A 26,044-nucleotide genomic window follows, 5' to 3' on the forward strand; every position below is an offset into this window, starting at 1 on the left:
AGCACAGGTACAAGGGCCACACTTAGTTTGCCAGGGTAGCCACACAAGGATGGCTATATAGTCAGAGCAAGCAGGGTGATTGGCTGTATGGAACCAAGCAGAGAGGATATGAAAGTGGTGGTTGAGGGGGTTGTGATGGGAACAGGGGCTGTGGGTGGTGGTGGGTATGGTGCCAATTTCACGCCTGTGCTCATTTCTACCTCTTCCTGCATGCTCCCTTTTTTTTCAATGCACCTATCTGTGTGATGTGTGCCCTCCATCCGCGCACACACCCCAACACACACATCACACTTACACACTAATCTTTGTGTCCTTCCTCCACAGGATGATATCTGACAGTGCATGCCAAATACTTTCTGTAAACAATTAGCTGGACCAATCTTACATTGGGAAAGCGCTGGGGTATTTAAAAAGAATATTCCCACTGGAGGGTAAAAGCACATTAAAATAGATATACGGAGTTGTTAATCAATTTGAGCAATTCAGAAGGTGAAAAAAACATTTTTTAGAAATGATTTAATTTGCAGTGTAATGTAGACATACGAGTAACCCGTGGGCATGTTCTAAAAATAGTTTCACAGGTGATGGAACTTTGTGTTCTTTCTATATTCACTGTACTTTGGAGGTAAAAAAAAATAATTAAATACGTTATTTTTCTACCTGCATTGGCTCCATGCTCTGTTGCACAGACACCACCTCATCTAATGACACCTTGATTTACTTCTGCTAAGATAACATTTGTTCAATCAACGCGTCTGTGTTCTGCTCTTAACGACGCGAGCACTACTGAAACACGCGTTCTAATTACACATTAATTATACGACAATAGCAGTTATCATTAGATTGTGGTGATGCCAGGCTTACACGTTTGCCACCTGGGCTAAAATCAACACAGCATTATTACTAAGGCGGGGTGCTACGAGTTAGATGAATTTTAACGTGGTACAAATACTCGGCCAAAGCACGGTCACTAAAGCATGCATCCTAATGACTCCAGGCAGCAGTTAGCCTTCTCTGTTAATAGGTAAATGCAATGAGGTCTAGACAGGCAGACATTTGCATTACTTTTTTTCGTCAGACTGGTCATGAGGAAACTCGTTCCATAGAAGGGCTGGGTTCAAATCTCTCTTAACTGTCTTGTTAAAAGGGCCAAACCCCATTTCTTCATATTAGTTTTTACCCTTGAACATCCTGATTATATTCAACTGTCCAAAATAATCAATCTTTGGAATTTTCTCAAAGTCAAGAATACATTAAGGAGGGATCAGAGTAGAAAGGAACATTATGACTAAAGGGTCCATTAAGAAACAAATCTGAGATTATAGACGCCCGTGTATCTGGAGAACAATCTCAGTTTAGTTAATAATGTGCAATTAATCATAAATCACTTAACAAATGATGGGGCGGAACACAGTGTGCGAGAGTGTCCATCATCGGTCATTCCAAAGCCTGAGAGAGAGCACTATATCAATGGAAAAGTTGGCTTAAAATAAAATGATGACTTTGTTTGCCACTTGGGAATTTATTGTCAGAATAATTTGTGTTTGGAAAATAACGTGCCTACTTTTACATTTCAAGTTTAGTGAGTTCATTCTGAATTTGAAAAGAATGAAAAACTCTAAGCCAAAAAAGTAATTTACTACATAAACGCTGTCTGCTTGCTTCGATGTTTCAAAGCCAGACTAATATTGACCTACTTATCTTCTTAAGTATCGCATCCAGTCAATGTGAGGTTCACTTACTTTTAAAGGCAAAATAGAAAGAACTCATGCCATCAGTTACGACGATTGACTGTCATGAACAGTTCTTCAACTCCAAACATTAAAAGATTAGTACTTTACTTTTGAGAAAAATTTGGAATTACAGTCATTTGGATGTCAGTCAGATTTTAAATGCTCTGTTATAGATCATATTTTTCATTTTGTTTTGTGTTATATGTGGATGTAAAAAAAAATAACAATTACATTTTGGCCTATTTTGTATAGAGTAAAATAGCTGAGCCTTTATGGTCTCAATTTTGGGAACCACTGTCACTGAACACCCACACTGTAAGTTACTCTTCAGGCTTACACATTCTGAAAAATATTTTCAGCAATCATGTCAAATAATATTTGTCAGACAAGTCTACTTGAGCATTAAGAGAGAATCTCTGAGCTTGCAATCACTGTGGTCTAAAGCGATCAGGGGCTGGCAAAAGTGGTGCATTTTTGAGAGCCTTTTATTAGCCAGACTGCATCTCCTAATGTAGCTTATCTGATGGATTTCACAGAGAATGGTGTTCACTTCAATGGGGATGTAACAGCAAATAAAAGCCTACTACTGAGAAGACCTTGTCCCACATGCAGAGATAATCTATACGACAACTGCATGTATCGTTGAAACCAATAAAGTTGTCAGCTAACTGTATTGATTTAGAATATTTTTCAAAGTGGAAAACGCCCACATTGAAATGTAATTAGTTGACAACTCCATTGATGTCACAGTTGCATCCATTTTTTTGAACAGATTTTGTTCTGCATTCAACATTTTAATCCAATTTGTGTCATGGTATATAACTAGTAGAACAAGACTATAGTAAAGATTTGATGTACAGTGCATTAGCATCGTTCAATTCACCAAATACATTACATGGTTTATAGCATTGGGCGATAAGTGTAGATACAATTCACTACTTGAGGCATCTTTCATGTCTCTTGAATGATAACCATGTACTAATATCCAAAAGATCCTCTAAAATCACGGATATTGGAGCAATATGTACTGTAGAAGCCACAAAGAGAATAAAGGATTGTAATCTGATCTAAAATATAAAGTTAATCCATGGCTATGTGACAGCGAAGATGTCAGGGGAACAAAGACGGCAAAGGAAAATGTGCACTACAGAGGTGAATGGATGGAGGGAGGGTAGTTACCAAGACTGGCAATGGAAAAAATCACTTCCACACTTGGCCGATCTAGGAAATCCTGCAATTTCGCAGCAGCCAAAGAGCAAAAGCAGATGAGCCATGTCTCTTTTCATCTCATACCCGCCATCCATCTTCCTCAAGCTTATCCTCCTCATGAGTTCTTCTACCTATTACCCTTTTTGTTCTCTTCCCTCTCACTCACCATGTTAAATTCAATATTTTTTTTTTACCCCCTCTCACATTTGCCACCACAGTGAACCCGATGTCTGACCCTGCTTGACACATGCTCACTTTCCCCAGTGGACTGATTTCATACAGCTTGCCCAGCTAGACTGTCACGTCACAGCGGACAGACAACTGACATTGCATCAGGTTGCGCATGGATGGTTTGAAAAAAGATGGACAAAACAGCAGCATCGGTTTCCATTTATGAATGCACAAATCATGATTTTTTTTCCTCAAACGTTTTAGCCACATTCGTCTAGGATATTGGTCTCAAATTCGCGGCTCAGGGGCCCGTTGTGGCCGTTGGGACAAATTTTACGGCCCGCTTTTGACGTCTGTTGTAGTATATTGGTATGAATATTGTATATTTGCTTTCCGCCAATATTAGCAGCGATTTGTGTGTACTTTGACTGTACTTCTCAGCCAGACTTGCCACAAAGACAACACGGCACAATAATAACTGAATGAAAGTGTCACACATAACAAATCAGGTCAAGTATGGACGGGCATGTACACTGTGTAATGGCTTAAATGGCCCACAACAAGTACAAATTGAGACACTCTAACAAAATAATTACATCTAATAAAGCTGTAATTGTGTGGCGAGAGAAACTGACGATTTGCATCATCTGGTCGAGCGCCGGCTGCGCTTCTAACCTCTGACTGGCTCAAACAATGCTTATTATGCTTAGGGTGGCGATCAAGCACGCACACAAAAAGACAAAGAGAAAGAGGCTGGAGGGGGGAGTCTATCTCTCCATTGAGAACCTGTAATTATAGACCCTGCAAGATAAATCAATTAACGCCAACATATAGCTTTTAATTTAATCTGGAGCTAATTAAAGTGAGGGGACACGAGAGGCTGGGAAAAGGAGGGGGTGGTGTTTGAGGAGAGGTGTGAATGTGAGTTTGACTGTGCCGAGGGTTTGTCTTGGTCCCTGGCTACGTCGGAGATGATTGAAAAGAATTCCGGTGGTGTGTGGGGTTCAGCTATGGTTGATGTTGGCTCAATACTATAAAACATTACCTGAAGCTGCCTGATTAAAAGGGTGACAACTTAATTGAAATAACTAAGGCGACTCCTGAGGGAGAGAAGAATATGGCTGACAATCTAAAGTTATCTATTATTATTTTAAAACCTTTCCGCAGCTGCCGAAACTGCAAACAAAAATGAACAATTTTAAGTCAATATATAAGCATATTTCATCTGGAAATTTTGCTCGGATATTTTATAGCTGCAGTATAATTAACTTTACAGTGAATGCCTAGCGCCTAGGCTCTTATAATTTGAACTTTAATAGCACCCAGCAGAGAACAACTGAGTTTAATGTAAAACAAATTGATTCGCAATCAAAGTGTTGTTTAAAGTCAAGTCTCTTATTGCACCATTTGTCGCATCTTTAAGGATAAAAAGATGTATTTTTAACAGCCAACCTCGTGTGTCTGCATGTGTGATAAGTCTAATAAAACGTGTGCATTTACTATGAGCACCCAAGCATATCTCATACATCCCGACTATAATCACAGGCTGGGATCACTCCCGCTTGTGGTATTAATTCCTACCCATGACGGAAATTGCACTGCTCTTCAATTTAGGATCTCTGCGTTTACTAGGTGATGTTTTCCGAATGCCCTTGATTGTCTATTTCATCAGCTCCACCTCAAATGGTGTGTGCTAGGTGACATAATAAAAATGAGATGATGAAGACATGGAGATATGGACAAAAGTTTTGGAGGAACAATTAAACCTCTTATGTTGCTTGACAATTCAGCAATTCAGAATACTAGCACTTGTGATATTACCCGACTGCTTGCAATAAGGACTGGAGGCAAAAGCCTTGTAACATCCTTTTATGAGGAGGGAATAATGACACAGTCCCATTGTTTTTTTATATTAGGTCTACCTGGCCAAAGACACTAAATCCAATGCTGTCTACTACAATGATAGTTGTTAATAGCATCTGCGATGGTACCACAATTCTTATTTGTAAGCTAAAATTATTTATTAATGTTATTAAATATAAAATTGTAACATTCGACATTAGATTGGATGAAAAGTAGATCTTGTTTCCATATATATTCCCACCTGCCAGACCTTTGGTTTGATTGGTCCAGACTTCCATAAAATGTAAAATTATGAGCTAATATCCTCATTCCTATAAAATGCAGAGCATCATATTGCAACAAATTATTAGGTACCTGTTCCAATGAGAGAACAAAAATAGAATGGAACTGTAATTCATACATGTCTAAAACAGGAGCAACAAAAAACTGTAAAAAAACAACAACAAAGAACTAAAATACAACGCCAGCATGCTCATTATTTGACTCCCATATGCGCACATCCCCGTTACATGTTTAAAGCATACAGTAAGCATTGAGCTTTATTCTCCCTCTAGTGTGTCTGCTCTCACATTTGGCATAATTTCAACTCTGGCTGGCTGGCTCACATCAATGCTAAGCACATCATTAGGAGTGAGAACAAAAAATGTGCGTGGTAAACAAACAATTTTGTCATTGATATGAACAAAAATGTTAACTCTTTTGTCACGCATAGATTCATATTTTTGAAGGCATGTTCTCGTACCATTTGTTTGGGAATGGTGGATGCAAGGGTTATTTAAAGAAGATTACTTTTCCAACTGTGAATTAATGTTGATGACACAATTGAGCATGCATGGAAGAATAAAATTGTTGACCATTTTATTAAAGAATGAGCCTCCATCCAAAATAGTAACACATCAACAATCCAATAAAATCAGCAAAGAGTTTGTTTATGGTAATTAAAAACATGTCCTTTAAGTGACATTGATATACATTTTTCATTTAAAAAAAATTACATCCTTTTGATGGCATCCTCCAGTTAGAGTAACGCCTGAAAAAGCTAGAGGTTTTGAAGTATGTATTGGCAGACATGAGCAAGATACTGATTTTGTGAAGCAAGGTAAATTCAGGATGGCATTCACATTATCCATGCTGCACCATCATTAAGATAAGCGGTTCAGAAGATGAATGAATACAAGATTCATCGATATAATGCCCAAGTGAGACACCGCAAGGTAACAATACTTAACAACCAGTTAAGAATCTGCACCACCTGCTGCCCATAGTCAACATTGATAGGATCTAGCACCCCCATGAATGAATGAAATGAAATGATAGCAATACCAAAAGAAAAATGTAAGACACTTGTGCACTGTAAAGTGGACACGCTGTGACCATATTATCAACGTATTTAGTCAAGGCAAGTGTTGCAAATTGCGGAGCACACAAATTAAAAACTGTCAAGCAGAGAAAAAAAGCAAACATAGAAAGGGAGCCAATTGATGCGATAAATAAGAAAAGCACAGAGCAGTCCAAGATGAAAAGGATTCTGTCGCATCTGTCCGTGGGAGCCAACATGATTCCCGTCATCTAATTGCTCTCTATATATCAAAAGCATATGGATGCAATGTAATGTAGGCCTCCACGTATGTCTCCATTGAGCACATTTCCATTTGAGAAAAGCCTTTTCTGCCCTGAGGGTGGAGGATCATAAAATGCTCATTAATTCCTAAAATGAGCTTAAATGCCCTTATTGAACACCACCTTGCTGATGATCCAAATCACCAATTCCCTAAGCGGGCCGCAAGGAGTCCTGTTAGGTTATAGGATTGCTATGCATATGTGTGTGTGTGTTTTGAAGAAGCAATGCAGAAGAAGAGTAACCCTCCTCCCCCTCACGTCGTGCGCAGACAGGGGGCCTATCGCTGTTGCCTTGGCGACGCTTGCCGGCAATGGAAGGAGAGTTAGAATGGCATATGCAAAATGTCAATTAATGCGTAATGGAGATATTTTATGTAGCTGTGGAGGGGGGGGGGGGGGGGGCTTAATAACAAGGATGACACTGTTTTTAAAGAAAAGAAGTATTGAAAAATAGATTCAAGATCAGAGGAATGAGGAGGTTGACGGACAAAGAGAGCACAAGGTTATGGAGGATTATGAAAGGAGAGGAGAGTGATGTGCTCTGAGGGGTGATGGTGTTACAGTTGTGCACTGGATGAATATAAAGAGGTGCTGACAGACAATAATACTCCACATCCACTAAAACACCTTTTCCTTAAGATGTGCATGTTCATTACTCCTATTTCTATCTCACTCACATCTTCCTAGCCTTCCAATCTTTCTCCCCCGCAACCTTCAGCAGCAAACTGTTTGCCTCTAACTTGATTAAGAGGCGGCAGTGCAGAGCGGCAGAGGATACGAGACATTCGCTCCTTGTGGCAGCTACGCTCGCCTAAAGTGTTCAGCCAGAGGTGATGATGGGCTTGTGTTTGGGGCATGTTGGGATTTCTGTGTAGTTTCTCTGAATAACAAGAGTATATTTTGGGTCTTGAGATGCCAACACGATGCAAATTTATTTTATTTGCCTTAGTCATTGCAAGGAGCATAGGTTATCCTAACATAACCTGCAAAAAGGTAGGCCCATTGAACTGCATTGAACGCTCTCCAAGGAAAAAGTCAAGCCTTTTGTCTGCTTGATTTGAATTTGTATTCTGAACAGATTCAACAGCACATACTTCAATAAAGAGCAAGGTCGCAACATTTTAAGAATGTCTATTACTACTGTGTACTATTACTACTTTTAAATGACAATGCAATTAGTTTCAGTAGATCACAATAAGCAAAGGCTATTGAATGCAATTAAATTTTTTATAATCATTCCGCGACTAAAGAGACATAAAGTAGAGTAAATCACTTAATTTTCCCCAATATATTGCAGTAATTCACAATAATCCACTGTTTTTCATCATTCCCCAGATAAACTGGATACAAAAATAGGTCATCATTAATTTCCCCTGTATTGTAATTGAACAAAGATATAATCCTCCAATCTGTCAAACATTTGAAATAATATAATGACACATGCACAATAATATTGCATTTCCACTGTTGTGTCAATGAAGCTTAAGTCTATCTGTCTGTGTGTATTTACATTTGAATGTGGAGGTCTTCATGCATGCATACACTTCACGGTGCATATCCATCCTATTTGTATGCGCACATATTCAGATGACTTTTTAGGTAAATATATGCATAGGTGTACGTGTGTGTGTATAAGTGTGCCTGCATTGTGGAAGGTGCACATGGGATTTAAAAAGCTCACCAGACCTAAGTTGAATTAATGTCTCCATAGTTCCTACCCCCACACCAATTTCTTTCTGAGGTCTCTTGACCCTACCTCCCCTGTAGATGCATAATGGTCCAGTCGGGGCTTAAGCAGCATGCATTATCTGGAAGCATGGCAGCAAGGAGCTAGACTATATTTCCATAAGACTATGGCCTCTTTGTGTCTAGGGGGGACTCGTGGCACTTTGCGGGACACACTCTCAAAGACAGGAGCCATGACCCCTAAAGCTGCATGAGCATGAATACTGGTGAAAAATATTATACTTTTGTTTTGGCTTTCATGTTTCTGACTGATTTCTTATTCGCTGTACTGTAAAACTGTGCTGCCTTCAGTTGTTGGTAGTATATAAGGCACAACTGCCGTTTGCTGGTTTGAAGGTTGTTCTTTGGTTTTCAAGGTTGGGAAAACCACTCAAATTTCTATCCCAGTAAGACGCTCTTCAGTCCTAATTGTGTCGAATAGTCCCCAGCCCCCCACAAAAAAACAACAACAAAAAAACGTGAGAACCGAAGACTGATGGCTAAATACAACTCAACCCCCCCAGCCCAAAGAAGACAGAGTTGGCTACGTGGGAATTTTTCGGGTGCAGAATAAGCAAAGACCGGCGTGAGCCACCAAGTATCATTAATAGGGCCACGGCCTTCATTTGCATCTGATCAGTGAGACCCTGGGTGGGGATAGAGAGCACTTTAATGAACATCAGCATGTGCTATACTTACATCAAACACAATGTAAATTTACCACATACACACTCTCACACACACATTTCCACTCTGAACAAACAGCTGACACTGCTCTCTACTGACCCACTTCCCACCGCGTCATCTTCAAAGGCAGCAATAGAAGAAAAGAAAGGATTACACTGAAGAAGTAATTGGAAGGTGATGGTGGCAATGGTGAGGGATTTGCACTGGAAGCGAGAGCAAGGTGGAGTAGAGTTTTAAGTAAATATACACACCACATTTTGGTGCTAGGACTGACACACGAATGCACCACACTTCAATTCGGAATCCCGTTCAGTTCAAATTTACAGGCACAGCCACTTGTCTTCATTTGGGATTCACAAATGTTTGCCTGGGACAGATGGCTTTTTTTCCATCTCACTGGGAACTAGCCCATATGCACACACATGGATACAATGTAGTTGACACAGTTGTAGGGCAACTGCATATGTGAGAAACACGTGCAGATTTGTGTGTCTATTCAATTGTGGTGGGATTCTGATGGAATTCCACTGGGATCATTATACCTGCATAATTGGTAGAAAGGAGCATTTATGTGTAATTGGTTGACTGACAGTGCAAATCCTGGGGCTTATGGGTATTTGGTGCTGATATTGCTCACATTCGAGAGACCCGCGTCTGAATACAATGCTATCATAAGATGAGCACACATGTAAACACACATAACAACTGAAAATTTAGGCATTTAAAAAGACTCAACTTTTTTGGAGCCCGTAATGAAGAATAAAAAATAATGATGCAGCACCCTCTAAGGAAAGTTAGCTGTTTTTCTTCATTTAGATTTTGCATTTCATAAACCAAATATCTAATGATCAAAGTTTTCAATTCCATGTGTTTCAAACTTCAATATTTTGTATTCTGAAAGATTCTTGACTAGAGGTACCACCATGCATTCCTTATTTACACAATTTAAGATAGCTGTTTTTGAGACCTTGCAGTTCATCCCTAGTTTGGATAAAAGGGAAAAGAAATTCACAGTTTGGCATCAAAGAAAAGTCTTGGATTGAACTGTTCCCAGGGGACTTGGAAGAAGAGTGGTCACAGTAGTTGTACTAGTTGCTGCCACATAGGGTGTGCACGGTAATGAATTCCACTCAGCAGCAGGCCGGTGGAAGGAAAGGAGCCTCTGGCAAATAGGAACACAGCTTCCCAAATCTGCTGCAATAAACCTCAATCATACGCCACTTAGGCTACCCGTCAGTCAATCCAAACACAAGTGCGAATCATAGGATTAAAAGGGGAAAAGAGAGTACAGAGAGCTAAAATTGGAAAAGTCACTTATTGAGTAGGTCGTTCCACTTAAAAACCTAGTCATTGTGGAATTTCCCCATCATCTTGCAGCATTATTGCATTTCAACAGAAGAGTTCTGAGTTTTCAGGGTTTTTTCCTGCGATGAAGTATGTAGTTTTGATCTTTTTCAAATTCGTCTTACACAAAAGGTCATCAAACGGGTAAAGTTTTGCTTCATCTGCGCATTTTTTTCTGTGCTGGTTTCCTGCAAGCAAGCTATAAGTAATAAATAAATCACTGGGCCGCAAATGTGAGATATTACCCGAGGGTGAAACAGTATGTAACGGCTAAGGCATGGACGTCAACTGGCAAAAAGGTCAAGGCAAAGCAAGGAGGGGGGGAAGGCTCGAGAAAATGTCAACTACCTCTACAAGAAGGTGTCTGAGTGGAGTAGAATGAATTGCATGCGGCTAAAATGGTCTCAGGAACATTGTGCTCCTTGACCCCCGCTGAGGGAAATTGCCAAACACCTGATTGAAATAATACCAGAGTTCACGAGGACTTGATTATGGGACTGCAATTACAATCTGAAGCTGTCATGTGGTGCTCTGCTGGAATAGGAAGGACTTTTTTCTCCTTTTTTTCGTGTGTCATTATCAGAACTACTGGTATATTTCTGTGTGAGCAGATTATTATTATTATTAATTGTTTAAAAAAATAATTTGACCAAAGCTGTTTACTGAACTATATAGTGCCATCAGTGGGGGCATTTTATCTTGAATAATATCAGGCAATAGTACACCAGCATCCAAAAAGTGATGTAAAACTTGAGTAAGCCTTGTGCAACCATGCTACAGAATGGTGAAAAACAAATAAAACATTTCCAAAGCATTTATGCTTGGAAATTAAAGAAACAGCACCACCGTTTCATAAATTATGATTCAAAACTCTTATTATGTCATCCTAAACACTTAATCACATTCATGTTATTTACGTGCGTACATTAGTACACACTTTACTTCCCAACTCTGAACATGATTTACATCGTTATAATTATGAGTGCTGTAATTACTAGTGCTGTTATCATCCTCATTATTTAATAGCAGCGACAATATTATTAAGCTGTCTGCTGGTGTGCAGGCTAATTACTGTGTTACTCTGTCCGGGTGTGATGCTCTAACTCCAATAGCTCCAAGGTCAGCATAGCATCAATGAGCTCCCACACATACTTAATTCTGCCACTCATAATCTCCTGGAAATGATGGAGAAAGCTTTAATTCGCGCTCGCTCGCAATTTATTAGTGATGTTTGCGCTTCCGGGACCCCAGCAGTGCATTACTGTCAGGGCTAATCCAATTAAGCCATGCGCGAGACTAGTCGGGCCTTGGGGGGGTGGGGGGGGGGGGGACTAGGGAGCAGGTAGGCATTGCAGACAGGGAGACGATGCACCCCGCTGAAGGCACAGCGCATTAAGGAGCCTTTTTATCACCGCTATGATGGCCTGATAATTGCCGTGTGATTCAACGGGAATGTGGAGCATATTTGTGGGTGTGGGGGTCTATTATCTATGTGTGTGCAAGTGTGCACCTTTTACACAAAGGAGGAGGTGTGACGGATAGGTAAAAATACACTTTTCAGATAATTCATCTCTAACAAAAAGGTGAAATGCAACTAACTTTAATAACAAATTAATATTCTTAAGATTTGAGTTGGTGTTGTAGAAATTCTTTTAAATATGTATTTGCTATGAAAGAACTTCTCTTTTAAAACATATTGGTTTCCTCCCACGTTCCAAAAATATGGTATTGAAGTTCAATCAAGACTTAATTATGCATGAGTGTGAATTTAATGGTCTATTGCTTATATGTTCCCTGTTATTGGCTGGTGATTGACTTTAGGTTGTCCTCCGTCTGCTAAGACAGATGGGATATATTTCTAAATATGGTAGGAAGCCAAAGTTTCCTCAACTCATGATCAAATGCAGAACTTCCCAACTGTGAGGCAGTAATGCAACCCACGAACACGCTGTGCTACCCCAACTGTTTGCGTAAACATGTGCACTGTTTTCCTGTATACCAATAAATTCAATTTGCAGTTCTTCTTATTGATCCTCTTATCATACAAGACAACTGAACTTTATTTTGCAGAATATGTGGGTACTAAACTGGTGCCCAGTGAAACTCAGAGGCAGTACTTTATCACACTAATAATTAGTTAAAAAACAAACTTGAGTTGCATCAAAAAGGGCTTGTTTTTCTCCCATATGAAAACATTTTCCCTCCTCTCGCACAAATAGATCCACTAAATCAACCATTTTGTTGTATTAATGTCATTTTCAGTGGTTCGGCACAATAACACGGCATATTTGCAGCACTTGTGACAGCAATTACAGCTCGGGCTTTAATTAAAGGCGGCAGCAATCACACTCAGGAGACAAAACAAAACGGGCTATAACAGATATCAAGAGACATATTTCATCTCACTAATTACTCAGTGATGAAAATAAAAATATAAGAATGCTTGGTTCCAAGTACTTGCTCGAATTATGTGTAATCCTTAGACAGTAAAAATCAGCAAAATGACAGTCATTTTGGATTATTTACAAAACCCCAGGAAAGTGTTTTTACATACTTAAGAGTGGAGATTGACGCGTTTTTTTTTTTTAACTTTTCAACCGAAATGCCCAAATTACAGTGATTGATTCCATCTGGACATGTATATTTTCTCTTGGTACTTGGCCAAAAATAATCTTTAAAAATTCCTAGATGGGAATAGCACAGTTTTTAAGATAGGTTGGTTGTGTTTAATGTTTAGTGTGACATGTTACTCCTACTTCAATTTTTGCTTTGCATTCTGAGCAATGTTTTTGATGACTTTGGTGTAAAATGAATCCCAAAACAAACTAAAAAAAATCAATCATGGGCCAACTGTCTTTCTAGATTAACAGACAATGAAAACCACTTCATCTTGTTGAAACTTTTACAATAACATGGTACACTTATTTTTCTACTAAAATTGAATAAATTCAATCTGCTTCACAGACATCCTCATCTGGTCCACAAAATCTATCATGGTCTTTATGACTGTCATCTACATACAAAATTCTATCGTGACGTCTTTTTGTTTCCTTGGCATTTCAACTACAAAAAGGTGAGCGTGAAAATATCATGCGTTTAAAAGAAAGGCAGATACAGAAAGCTTGGTTTAATGGAGATGTGGTATTTTCAAAGCCATTCTTTTGCTCTGCTCAAATGACGTGAAGTCCCTTCCATTAGCAATTATGCCATTTGAGCCAGCACACATCCTTGAGCTTGAAGACTATTATACAGAAAGAATGTCTGTTTTTTTTGGTGAACAGCCAGTACTCAGTCCAGTGGGGCATTTGTGGGGGAAAAAGAAGTTATTTGTCTGCCTTTTGGAAGACACAATTTTAAAAGTGATGCATTTCCGTTTTATTATTGTTTTTCCCCAAAAAAATAAAACTTCATCGCCATTTGACACCTTGCCTCAAAATTAGATATATAGTTTTTATCCTAGTTGCATGGTTTTTGTGTACTGATGTCCTTTGGGTATGTTCACAAGTGTAAAGCTTATCAAAATTGCAACATTGAACTCAAATACATACACAAGATAATTACTTTAAGATGGAGAGTGATTGCGTGAGATAATGAGACGGAAAATGACGACCTGATGAATGAGTGGCCGCCAAAAAGGTCATATACACCTTATTTTTGCCAACAGCATGGTTCTGTTATTGCCCATCCATTCTTTTTTACTGAACATACAAGTGCCAAGCTCTCACTAAATGATTGGTGACAATATCTACCAACAAGAATGTAAAAAGTGCCGTGAAAGAAAAACAATCACTTTCCCTTTCACATTGAATTCATTTACAGTAGCCATATGTAATGTTTGGCTGGTTTAATACAGGCCGGGTTTGCTTTTTTTTTTTTAATTTTTTTTTTTACAGATGCTACAACAACACTTGCTGTTTAGGGCAAAAATAACAAAATTATATATAATTTGTTAATAATTTCCCAGATAAGTCACACTTAAGTACAGGTTGCACCCCCTAAAGACAGCAACTTATAGGTCGTAAAGTACGGTAGTTGATTTTAAAATATTAACATTTTTACATGTTATGTATGTGTACAAATGATGGTAGTTCTTCTTTCCTACTTCACTCAAGCAGTGGATTACTATTTGAAGCTCCATTGTAAATTGAATATCTTGCGTGCAACTCTTCAGCAGTAGAAAAAAAAATCATGGTTCCAAAGTACAGACAAACCACAGGTCAAGCAGCAATCCCTGAAAGGATTGTGTTCATCCTGGCAGCCCCAGTGTGTTAGCCCATTCTCTCCAAAGATACACGTATAATTTAGAGGGGAGGAATTGGATAGAAAGAAAGAGAGATGAGAGCAAAGTGCAAAGCTCAATCTGAAAAGTGAATCAGTAAGAGCGCAGTCAAGAGAAGCCACTAATGGAGTGCAGCTTCATTACAGCAAAAGAAGGCACCAAGACCCCTCTGATCACTTCTTTTGAGCTTGATAGATAATGACAGTTATTCTGTACATTCAAGGCTTTTGCAGTACACTTTCAAAAAGGTGCAGACACGCAATCACAGCACACACCATACACTGCTATAACCTCATTTACTGGTCTGTGACACAAAATGGGATTTGGGTGTTTGAACAAGATCAGGTTTGGGTGACACACATACAAACACGCTCCGAGGTGAAAGCTTTATCATCACAGATACCAGATTGGCTGTCACTGCAGCATGAGTGACTATCTATCAGCATGTGATGCGTGCATGCACTTTCACGGCAGGCCCCCTTGTAGCCGACTAGACTTCAGACAGAGCAGGAAAAACCTCCTCTCTTTGGTCCACTCCACTGCCCTGCAGGGAGGCAAGGGGACAGGGGGGGGGGGGGGGGGCATCCATGTACACACACCAAGCACGCACATACACACGCACAGCAGCTTGCTTCCATCGTGCATCCATGCGAAACTCAGCCTTGACGTCAACGCTCAAGCGCGCAGGCTTGGCAGAGAAACACAAAGATGTGCTCATTTGCATTGCAAGCCACCCATCCCTCCTCTTTCTGAGAACATCACAGCAGACGCCTTGGGCTTCCTCCGAGCCATCGTGCACACACAAATAAACAAACAGCATTTTTTTTCTTTCCTTGAGATCAGTACATCAGTCGTATAGGATGAGGGGTTGTTGATTTAGAGGGGAACTTCATGGTTGTGTGCATGAACTAAAATGGGACAACACAGAATGTGTTGAATTGCACTGTAAACATGTATCGGGGTGTGTTGTTATGTATGGTATATTGTGGGTTGTTTAAGTTCAAAGTTTTTAATTGGGCTATGGAACAATGGCTGTTCTCTGTGCATTTCTCTCAGATTCCCCTCTCTACAATGTTTATGTCATTGAAATAAAATATTGTCTGAATAATAAATCAGAATTGTAGCGACTGCATATGAGAAATGAATGTCATTCGGATATTCATACATCAGTCGTTCAAGGTGAAATTACAGGGAAGCTCTCTTCTCGTTCACCATAAAAGTACTACATAAAGGTTTTGATACAAGAGTTAGGCTAGTTGGATTTTGAAAAAATAGTTGTGGTTTAAATATAAGGTTTGGTTATGGACAGATCACTAAAAGGCCAGAGATTTTTTCCCCTTTTTTGATTATTAAGAATATTGTTTTAAAAATAAAATGTGTCCGGTCCATTTAAACTGGCTGAGCGCCATCATGACCAAATCCGTGTCAATGGCACTAACTGACTCAACTAAGGGTTCCATTAATCGGTATGGTATTTTCTTTCACGAGGGGCTTAGGTTTTAATTTTTCAATTAAATGTACAATTGTTCGGGAAACGTTTCAAGTTTTGAATGGGGTTGCTTGAGACGTAATATTTCTAATTAGGATGGAATCATGAATTTGGAATTCAACATAAGGCTTCAATCTAAAGACTAAAAATTGTAATGAGATTTTCAAACTGAATTTAGGGCTCCGAATACGAGTTTTATATTAGGGCAAATGGAATGAAAAGTACTTAGTGTTCAAATCAGACATCAAGTCTGATTTACAGACTCATGCAGATACATTGTATAGGTGCGCCAATCTTTTGTTCCAAGTCTGTGTAATGAGTTTCAAGATTAAAACATTGAGAAAAAGGTTTCATATTAGAGTTAAAAATTTGAACAAAGTCCAAATTTTGGTTTCCCTTATTCAAAGCACAGAAGCAATTGGGCATATTTATAGTTTTCAGTGTGTCTGCAATAAGAAGCTAATGGACTTTGTGTGCACATGTCCATGGACACAGCATGAAGCGTGTACACAATTGGGAGGGTGCAATGGCAGATGCTAATCTCCACGGCAAGTCATTATCTGTATTTCCTGGCCCATTAGACTAATGCAATGGGCAGAACGCGAAGAGGTAGATGAGACCCGACACTAACAGGGGCTAATCACCGGGACCACTTCACATGGCGAGTTCAACTATGACGCTAAACATCCATGGGAGGCCCTAACCCTGGGTGCCGCAATCCTGCAATTACAGGAGAGTGGAGCATTATATTAATAATGTTCAATAAATGTTCACAAATATTTGAACTAGCTGTGGGGAAATGGCTTTGATTTGGCTCTTGAATAACCTCTGAAGTGTTAATAGGCTCTTTTGCTACTAGCAGTCTTGTCGCATAATGGTTTTGAACTCAAATCAAATGCGAGGTGTTTTCTTTCTCTATAAATACACTCACCGCATTTGAGTACTTTTCTACAATACAATCAAGAGTTCATGGGCAGGAAACTTCAAAACATGAATGTGTCCTATTGGATTACTCAGATGTTATTTTCTCTTGTGATCATCTTTTGAAATTTTATTTAAAGTAATAATTTTCAAATGGGGGTTTTTGGAATCATTTTGCAAGGGTGCTTAACTGATGGAGTTAAAACTCTCAAGGGTTCTTGATAAAAGACCGTGCACTTATTTCATGAAAAGAAAGTATTGATGCTGAACTTTCCAACAAGTGTGTACTGAAATAATGAGAACTGCAAATTAAAAGTTATTATGTTTTTGATGTAACTTGGTATAGTAGTAACCTTATTTCATGTGATATACTCAATAAATGTGTACAGTATTCTCAATCCTAGCCTCCCCAAGCTGACCTTTGGCTCAAGATGGCATACACCCAAGACTGGTCGCCAGTCAGCCCCAGGAGAGAGACAGACAACCATTCGCATTCACAATCATACCGCCACCAAGTGAGAATCGACTTGCCCCACCGAAGTCAGGTGAGTGAACAATTAGCCATCCATTGGCAGTGCATGGCACTTATGTAAACTGCAAAAAAAAAATTCAAGGATTTGCCATGACATTAAAGAGTTTGTTATGTGTTTTTTTTCCCTTTCAGCCCCAATACATTAACATTTCAAGTGTTATTTGTTCCATTTGATATTTGCATCATCAGTGAAGATTTCCCAAGCAAAAAAACACCTGCCAACATAGAGCATGTGCACTCGGAGCATTTTCATTGCCAGCTAGTTTAACCAGAGGCCACATCTAGTAAGCACATCACCTGTTCTAGCCAATGGGCGCCTCCCCATTTAATCACTTCTTATGCACGGACAAACCGAAAGCACCCAGCCAAGCTGCCACCTGGCAGAAAAGATTACACTCCCCCTGCCCAGATCAAATGTGGAAGAGAGGTCTAACAAGGCATCTTATAGAACCATCTTTTCTCTTTTAATGAGCAGCTACCCAATGACACTGACTCTGAAGCAGCAGGGTGGTACCGCTGCATATTGAACACACTCCCCATGAGTTGGTGATCAATATGAGACTGCCACTGGGACGTATTTACAGAAGGTTAATTCACCACAAATGACGAAGATAAAATAAACAGGATTGCATAGTAAAATAAGAGGAGATCCAAAGAATTGCAAATGTATTCACATACATATACACACATACATATACATATATGTACACACACATACATATACACGTATATATACATATACATATGTACACACACATACATATACTACATATATATATAAATATACATATGTACACACATATACACACATTTTATACAATGGTACAATTTAAGCCATTTTACAGGTTTTATTTTTATAGATCAGATGAGGTGGGTACAATTTCCCCACCTTCTCATGATTCCTTTACTTAATTGTTTTTAAATGAGGTCTCCGACAAGCTCAAATATTTGTACTTATAACAGTTTTAAATATTCTGCATCGTGTGAAAAAAAACCAAGTTGGCAGCAGATGGAACTTTATAAAATGAGAAAAGATGGCCAGAAATAGAGCTAACAATCATTTTCCTCAATTGGTAATGATCTGCAGGCCAAGTCGAAACAGGAAGGAAAGCAGTGGGGAAGATGCTTGAAATAAGTAGGTAATGACAGGGGGATAACTTCAACTGACAAGTGGTGACAAGATGAAGGGAAAGACAGATCCTAACCACCACTTGTTCAGATAGCAAGACCAATTATTTTACTTTTGGTGTGGAGGTGATAAACATAAAGAAAGATGGGGGTAGAGAGATTATTGTGGAAACTAAGGAAGGGACAGAGGGGACGCTTATTAAAAGAGGTCCATCTCCTCATCACCATAACAAGCTGACCTCCCTATGTGTCTGAGCATCATTAGGAAGTCAGACAGTGGGGCCCACCGAGATAAATGCAGGGTATGGATGCAAAGAAAGAACAGGATGAGATTAGGTTACATCAGGAGGGCTAAAAAAAATTAAAAAATTAAAGAGTAAAGTTTAGTGCATTAGAAGCATCCTACTGAACCTGTGTGATGTTCATTAGCCAGATAAAACCTATAGAATATAAATACAATAAACTATACAGATTTTTCATGCACATTGGTCTGAGTGCATAGTATTGATTTGATAAATGCTTTCCCAAGTATCAATCTAAATTTGTGATTCTCATCTCTTAGATGTAAACTATACAATATAAATCTAAATAAACTCGACTATTTTTTCATACACATTGACCTGAATGCGTACTATTTGACAAACGCATGTAACCATTTATGAGTTTACTTTGGGACCGGAAAAGCTCCCGACTGTGTACAAATCATTCATCTGTCACTGCTCATAAAAACGAACAAGCTTGTAAAAATTGAGACACAACACACACACACACACACACACACACAAAATGGAGATTCACTCAGTCAAACCATCACTTGGGCCCATCTCATGGGAGTTCTTGTTTTATTAGATGTGGCTTCCAAGTTATCGATTCAAACGGCTTCCCCCAGCGCCAGACACCCTTGGGATTCCACCCAGGGGTCATCTGAGCAAGGTCAAGAGTGACGGGGTCAATGACCCATCTGGCCTTTTCACTCTTGGACTATAACTATCACTATTAGTGATCAGAGAGCACAGCTGACTGACCAGTAGGTTAAGTCGATGCTGTGTGCTGTCCACAGGGAAATTACAGCTGATATGAGAACACGCGTCCGCGTGTCTGGCAAAACGATATACTTTGTCAACCGGATTGCTTCTTTACTCAGGTTTTTCAGTTAAGTTGACCGATCTGGCTGCACCTTTCTAGTTCAAACCATCATTGACATCACTTACTGCAACACAAAAATTATGCCATTTTTAACAAACCAACTATTGTAGGTCCAAAAAAATGGACCAGTGTTAAAACAAAGACTATAAATCTCTGCTGGTTTACTGAATTACTTTTGAAACTAATGGACGTACCTGTCAACCTCGGCCAATTGCTCCCCTTATTAATGATTGCAAAAGAATAATAAGTGTCTTGCAACCGGATTTGGTTATGTTTAGTTGCTAACTTTTGATGTTCGACCAGCTTTTCATGTCTTGGGGTAACCAATGGCATCATGGGTATTTATTTTAGCTTCACTAGAAGGTGGATGTAAAGGTGAGACACATTAACGGATGCTCGTAGGTGAACAAATTACGACTAGATGTCGCAGTTTTGCATTCGGAGGAGATGCTTGAGAAACGAGTTTATAATAAAAGCAATTAAAAAGTCAATTCTCCATGATGCGTCCATTTGAAAACTCACACGAGTCCTTACTGTGATGCACCTTGATAGGCCCAGTCATCATGTTTGCAGCCTTAATTGCATGAGATCTGCCTGCCTGCGTTCCTTTATGGCAACTCTTTTGTCTCTCCGTCTCAGTCTGCTGTTTGCTTTAATTTGCTCTCCTCGGCTCATGGTTTATTCAGATAAATTGAAAAGGGAAGCTCCACTAATAAATCAGAGACCCTGATGATGAAGAAAAGCCTTAAATAGGATATTAAGATTTATATCGGAGTGCGCACTTGTACACTGACAAGCGCACAATTGCCGCCCTCTTCTCCCTGTCTTCCTTTCTATTCTGTCTCTTTCAAATTGTGTGCCGCCTCTTTCATGTGCCTGACGAGGAGGCTTCTTATCAAGGCCATGCAAGGAAATAAAAATGGGAAGTAAGCAGGAAATGTGGAGGAGGGTGGCGGGCAAGGAGAGGAATGCAGAAAGAGAGGGAGAGAGACTCTCTCTGCTGCGGCCTCTGTTATTGGCACAACGTGCAGGCGTGAATGCAACACACAGGGCTTCATTACGCCAACGTAGTGGTTACATACGAGTGACAGGTTGTGGTGTGGCATTGTGTGGGTGGGTGTGCGTGCATTTGAGGTTTCAACATTGCTACTGTGATGCAAAATTGAATTTGTGTGCCTGCACAGCTTATAAGAGGATGCACATGTGGATTGTGGTTTTGTTCCTTGGATATGAACACATATACACTCAATTTCTTGGAGTGACTTATTTAACTCTAAAGGCGAGAGACAGGACCTACACAATAATTGATCATTTCTATGCATCGTGCCTCTTCTTTGTACCTCGGCACTTTTATGCAAAACGTCAAATCCATTTGAGAGAGGAGAAACGCCTCTGCAATCAAATGAACAAACAATTGTTTGATTTGCTACGTGTAAATGTGAGAAAACATTTAAGTTTGAATTTAATGTGTGCTCAATGTGATCGATTTGGTACATAGAAGAAAAAATAGGTTACTGTCATCTGAAATATCATGCATCCAATTTAAGAGTCGGTAAAAATGGATTTCACTGTATTGAACCCATGCTGATTGCATACATTGCGAGTAAACCATTTCATTGAATGCATGTAACACGCAGGAGGAAAATTGTTGCAATATTTCTTCAAAGACCCTGAGCCCATTTTCGAATATGCGTATGTCATCAAGTTAAACAACGTATTGGATACAAATCAATGCCCTTGTGTGCAAGAAATTACCAGTGCAACAATGAGGCATTTCGCTTCACAGAGAACTGCTTCAGAATCTTTTCTATTAAGCTGGTGACTCATGTTTTAAACTATGACTCATAATTAAAAGCGGTGTACGATTAAACACTCAAAAGGCGGGTTCCTGGCATAATAGTTCTGATTAAAGGTCAGACACACGAACATAAAGCTTTTGTAGTCGCTGTGCTTGATGCAGGCTATTAATTGAACATACGCATGATAATGAATAAGGAGTGTGCTGGGGGGTGCGAGTGTGGGTCATCCACCTCACTTTGGAAGGCAGGAGGTGCAGGATGATTTTTACATTCCTTTCACGGGGCAATCAAACCAATCATAGAGGAAGCACAGGGTGACCTTGCACAACATACACAACTGCACAGACAGAATGGTTGATACCGATTGTCATCAAGTTGGAACAGTGTGTGCATTTATGTGGAGCTGCTGTTGCAGGAGTGACCAAGTGCCCAAATTGCGGCAAAAATTGCGGCATACTTCAAAGATCAATCTATCAACAATAACCACTATGATAAAAACAATGCACATCCTGCGATGTATGTATACTAAGTAAATACGGCCTACCCTCACAAGGGTCACGTGTCATGCTGGAGCCTATCCCAGGCAGGGGACATGCTGAATAGGTGCCCAGACATTTGCAGGGCACAAAAAGACAACCAGTCCCACTCACACTCTAACCTAGGGGCAATTTAGAGTGTTCAACCATCCAAGAGGAAATTATTGTATCACATGAACAAATCAAGATTTTTTGTCCAACTGGCAAGGGGGATATTGTTAATGCTCACTTAAGCGCAAATGACTCTGATGCACTTTGATACAAAATTCTAACAGCGGAAACAACAAGGATGAGCAACATTTGATCAGATGGGTAATTCTATTGATGCTCATATCCTGCCGAGCAGGCAGCTGAGACACTTTGGGAGACAAAGTGAAAGAAAGTGCTTACATTCCACATAGAGGGATTCCGGGGCACTCGGACACGCTAAGCTAGAGAGAGGCTTTCTTAGATTTCGCTTGCTGCTCGTTTGGCGAAAATTTGCACGCAAGCTGAGACTCTCGCGAGTCGCAACACCGGTATCGTGAAAAACTCATGAGGTGATATGAATTAGTACTAAAAAAAGTATTACATTTTTACTGCAGGCTCTAAAAACACTCAGAACTGCCTTAAAGTGTCCATGCGACTAGTTGCATGTGTGCATGTGACTTGTTATTGGCTGGTGGCCAGTCTCGACCTCAGGTGTTAAATCGATTCCACAATGGGCCTACTGGGTCCCAGTTTTCCTATGAAAACAGTGAAAATGACACCTTTACACCAATCTGTTCTCTTACAACAGTAATCGGATGTTTGCAGGAAAGTGTTGCTTATTCCAGCAAAAGCCTTATTGGTCTAACTCTCCATGCTGTTTCAGTTGGAGTGAAATCTTGTACTCCCATGGTCCAATGTGGGATCGATTTGCTACTGTGGTCTAGAGTTTCAACAGGTTTACATTTAAAAGACACCAAGACTTGCCAGTGTCGCACAGCTCAACACAAACTATTTGTCATCACTCTTCAACAATTTGTTGCGCCAACCCTGCTCCCATCAGTTTATTCTGTTGAGGACGTCGTTATTAAAAAGTAAAGAGAACTATAATGAACTGGCAGAACGCCCCGTGCATGCGATTGTCTTGGCAATGGAAAAAGGAAAGCTTCAGTCTTGTTTCGGTGAGCGGCACATGAAAGGGCTTGACAGCAAAAAGAACAAGCTCATTAAAATTCCTTCCTAATTTTTAGTCCAGCTCCAACTTTCGCAATCATTAAGTCATGCTTTTCCAAGCATCAAGAATAAAAAAATGCTATGCAAAGAAATAAAATGCAGGTCACAATATTGATGCTTACAAGCCAAGCCTTACTTACATACTTGGGGGCAATATAGAGAGTTCAACTAGCAACTCTGCAAAAGAAGGCTTAAAGAACTGTGAGCAAAGAGCGCTAATAAGATGTCCACCATCGCAGCCCTGGACATGTGAAACTACCCATCTCATACCTCTTCGTCTCTTGGCCTCTCTATCAGTAAGTGGAAAGTCTTAGCGTTATATATAGCACTGACGAGGAGCAATTGTTTTACTGGCCCTAGTTAATAGACTTGGCTATCTTGCCAATATAGTTTCTCCCTCACGCTCTATATGGAAGATAACGGATTTACTTTACATATCTCTGCAATGCAGCCGACTGACACATCCATCTCCAACCTGTCGAAACTCTCTCCACCACTGTGTAACGAGAGAGGGGTATTTGCTCCAGCGTCTAATTAACGGACCTCTCCATCATTCTCCTCTCTGCATGCTCACGACAAGAGTCTCACCCCTGAGACCTTACTTTGCCTCTCCTCACCCTCTCTGACCCCTTCTACTCATTACCACCTCCTTTCCTTTTCCTCTTCATGCCATTCCATCTTTCACCCTCTACACCTCTCTCTTGTCATTATTCACTTCTTAGCGCCCTCTCACAATGAGTTAATTAGGCTCATCCCTAGCACCCCACCGCCAAAGCATTTGCCCACAGGGCTAGACAAAGCACTGCACCACTCTACTATTTTTAGAAAACAGCACAAAGAAGAAACTCGAATACACAATGAAAGAGCGAGTTGAAGGTCATGGGGTTTGTTGATGGTCTACTGGGCTTTATGTACAAATTCATGAGGACGAATGACAGAGAAAGAGCTATTTACACAGTGAAGATTGAATATAGAAAAAAATACTATTCCGCATTAAAGTCAGAGGCGATTGTGTGTTGTAAAGGCACAACATGCCGTGTACACCTTTAAAGGCAAAATGCTGCACTAGGCCTCTGACTTGGGTGGAATTTTAGACAAAAAGTTGTGGTAAGATAAGTAGAAAATGAAATTGCATTTATCACAGGTAAAATATAAATAAATAAAAATCTAAATTTAGCTTCAGTTGATGGAAATAAATGTAACAATCTTAATAAACGATGATACTTTTGTTCGAACTGTTAATGCTTAAAAGAACAACATTCAATACATGCTTCATTTGTAAGGAAGTCATAAAAGAAGTCAGCTTTTCCACAGTTCTAATTCACTGATTTAGTTTTTTGTTTTTCTTTTATAGCCCAGTTTGTGCAATACTCTGTCAAGACAATGAATCATTTCTCACATGCAAGTAAACAATGTCTTTTTCTGTGAAAGAAAATACCTCGTCCCCTTGCAACCAGCACCACAAGCCAAAAATAATCACACCCAACACATTCCTCATGACATTATACTGCAGGCAGTAAAGAGGAGTTAATTTACCCCACGCACTATAATAAACAAACCATCAATCTCCTGAAAATTGATTTAAGTTAGAGAGCTTTGTGGTACAATTTGTAGCTACATACAGTGAAACACAATTCATTTTGAAACAGGATTCGACTTTGTTTTGTTGGCACTTTCCCATTGTGTCAAAGCAATGTGGCAATATTTTTTACTATCCACATTGTTATGACCATTACCCTGAAAACTTTGTTACATTGCTGGTATGGAGATATGGGAGTCAAAATTAAATAGTTACTGAGTACATCTGAGTAATGGTAAAAGAATGATGGGGGTTGATGAAGATAAAGAGCATCCTAAATTCCTCAGTATCGCCACAAAAACTCACTACCTATTGCTAGTAACATTTTCAGCAGAAAAGCAAAACAACTACAGGCACTAGAGGAAGGTTTGTTAAACCTACAGTGACAATGTTTCTAATTATGCACCACTGAATTCATGCCCTGCCCTTGTGATAGCTCTACCACAGTCAGATTTGTGAAAGCCAAATTCTGCATTCACAGAATATCAGACGCCTTTTATGAAGACTTCTGGGAACGTTAAATCTCACTAAAACATTTTGAACAGTTGTATACATCAAGCAATGTAGGAACAATGCATGCAAAGCCCTAGCTTCCTTCTCTTGCACCCTAACACAGGTTTCCTTGATTAAGGGTTTTCACTCCGTGGCTTTGTTACAGTGCCAACTGGCAAGGCACCGTGCCCACATGGCTGGTTGGCAGAGGAAAGGCTGTGCCTTTCACAGCCTGGGCATTGCCAATGGCCACTCCACAGGGAGCAAGGATGTTAATTGAGAGAGGCCTAGAGTGTCTGAATGGTTGGACAAAAAAAAAAAAAATAGGAGGGAAGTGCTGGATGTGCCCTGATGTCGCAGCATTTGATATTGTTGCAATAGATCAGCATTTCCACAAAGAAAGGACACATTCCATTTGATTAAATCATGTGTTCCAATGTGTCTCAGGAGGATGGAGGACTATTTTGAGAACAAATGGGGTCCATTTAACATGCGATGAGAGGCTAAATTCCCCTGAACTCTGTTGTTAACCTGTAAGGCATCCTGGGAGGTCCCGGGGTTGAAAAGTGCAGCTTCTGCTTCCTGCAAGCT

The 26,044-nt window shown here is 39.8% G+C and overlaps 1 protein-coding gene across 1 annotated transcript in view; it reads right to left on the reverse strand.

Moving 5' to 3' along the window:
* tnrc6c2 (trinucleotide repeat containing adaptor 6C2) overlaps positions 1-26,044 on the reverse strand; it is a 100,444-nt gene that overhangs the window by 45,542 nt on the left and 28,858 nt on the right. The window lies entirely within an intron of this gene.

Source organism: Stigmatopora nigra, chromosome 6 (assembly GCF_051989575.1).
Source record: "Stigmatopora nigra isolate UIUO_SnigA chromosome 6, RoL_Snig_1.1, whole genome shotgun sequence".
Taxonomy (NCBI): domain Eukaryota; kingdom Metazoa; phylum Chordata; class Actinopteri; order Syngnathiformes; family Syngnathidae; genus Stigmatopora; species Stigmatopora nigra.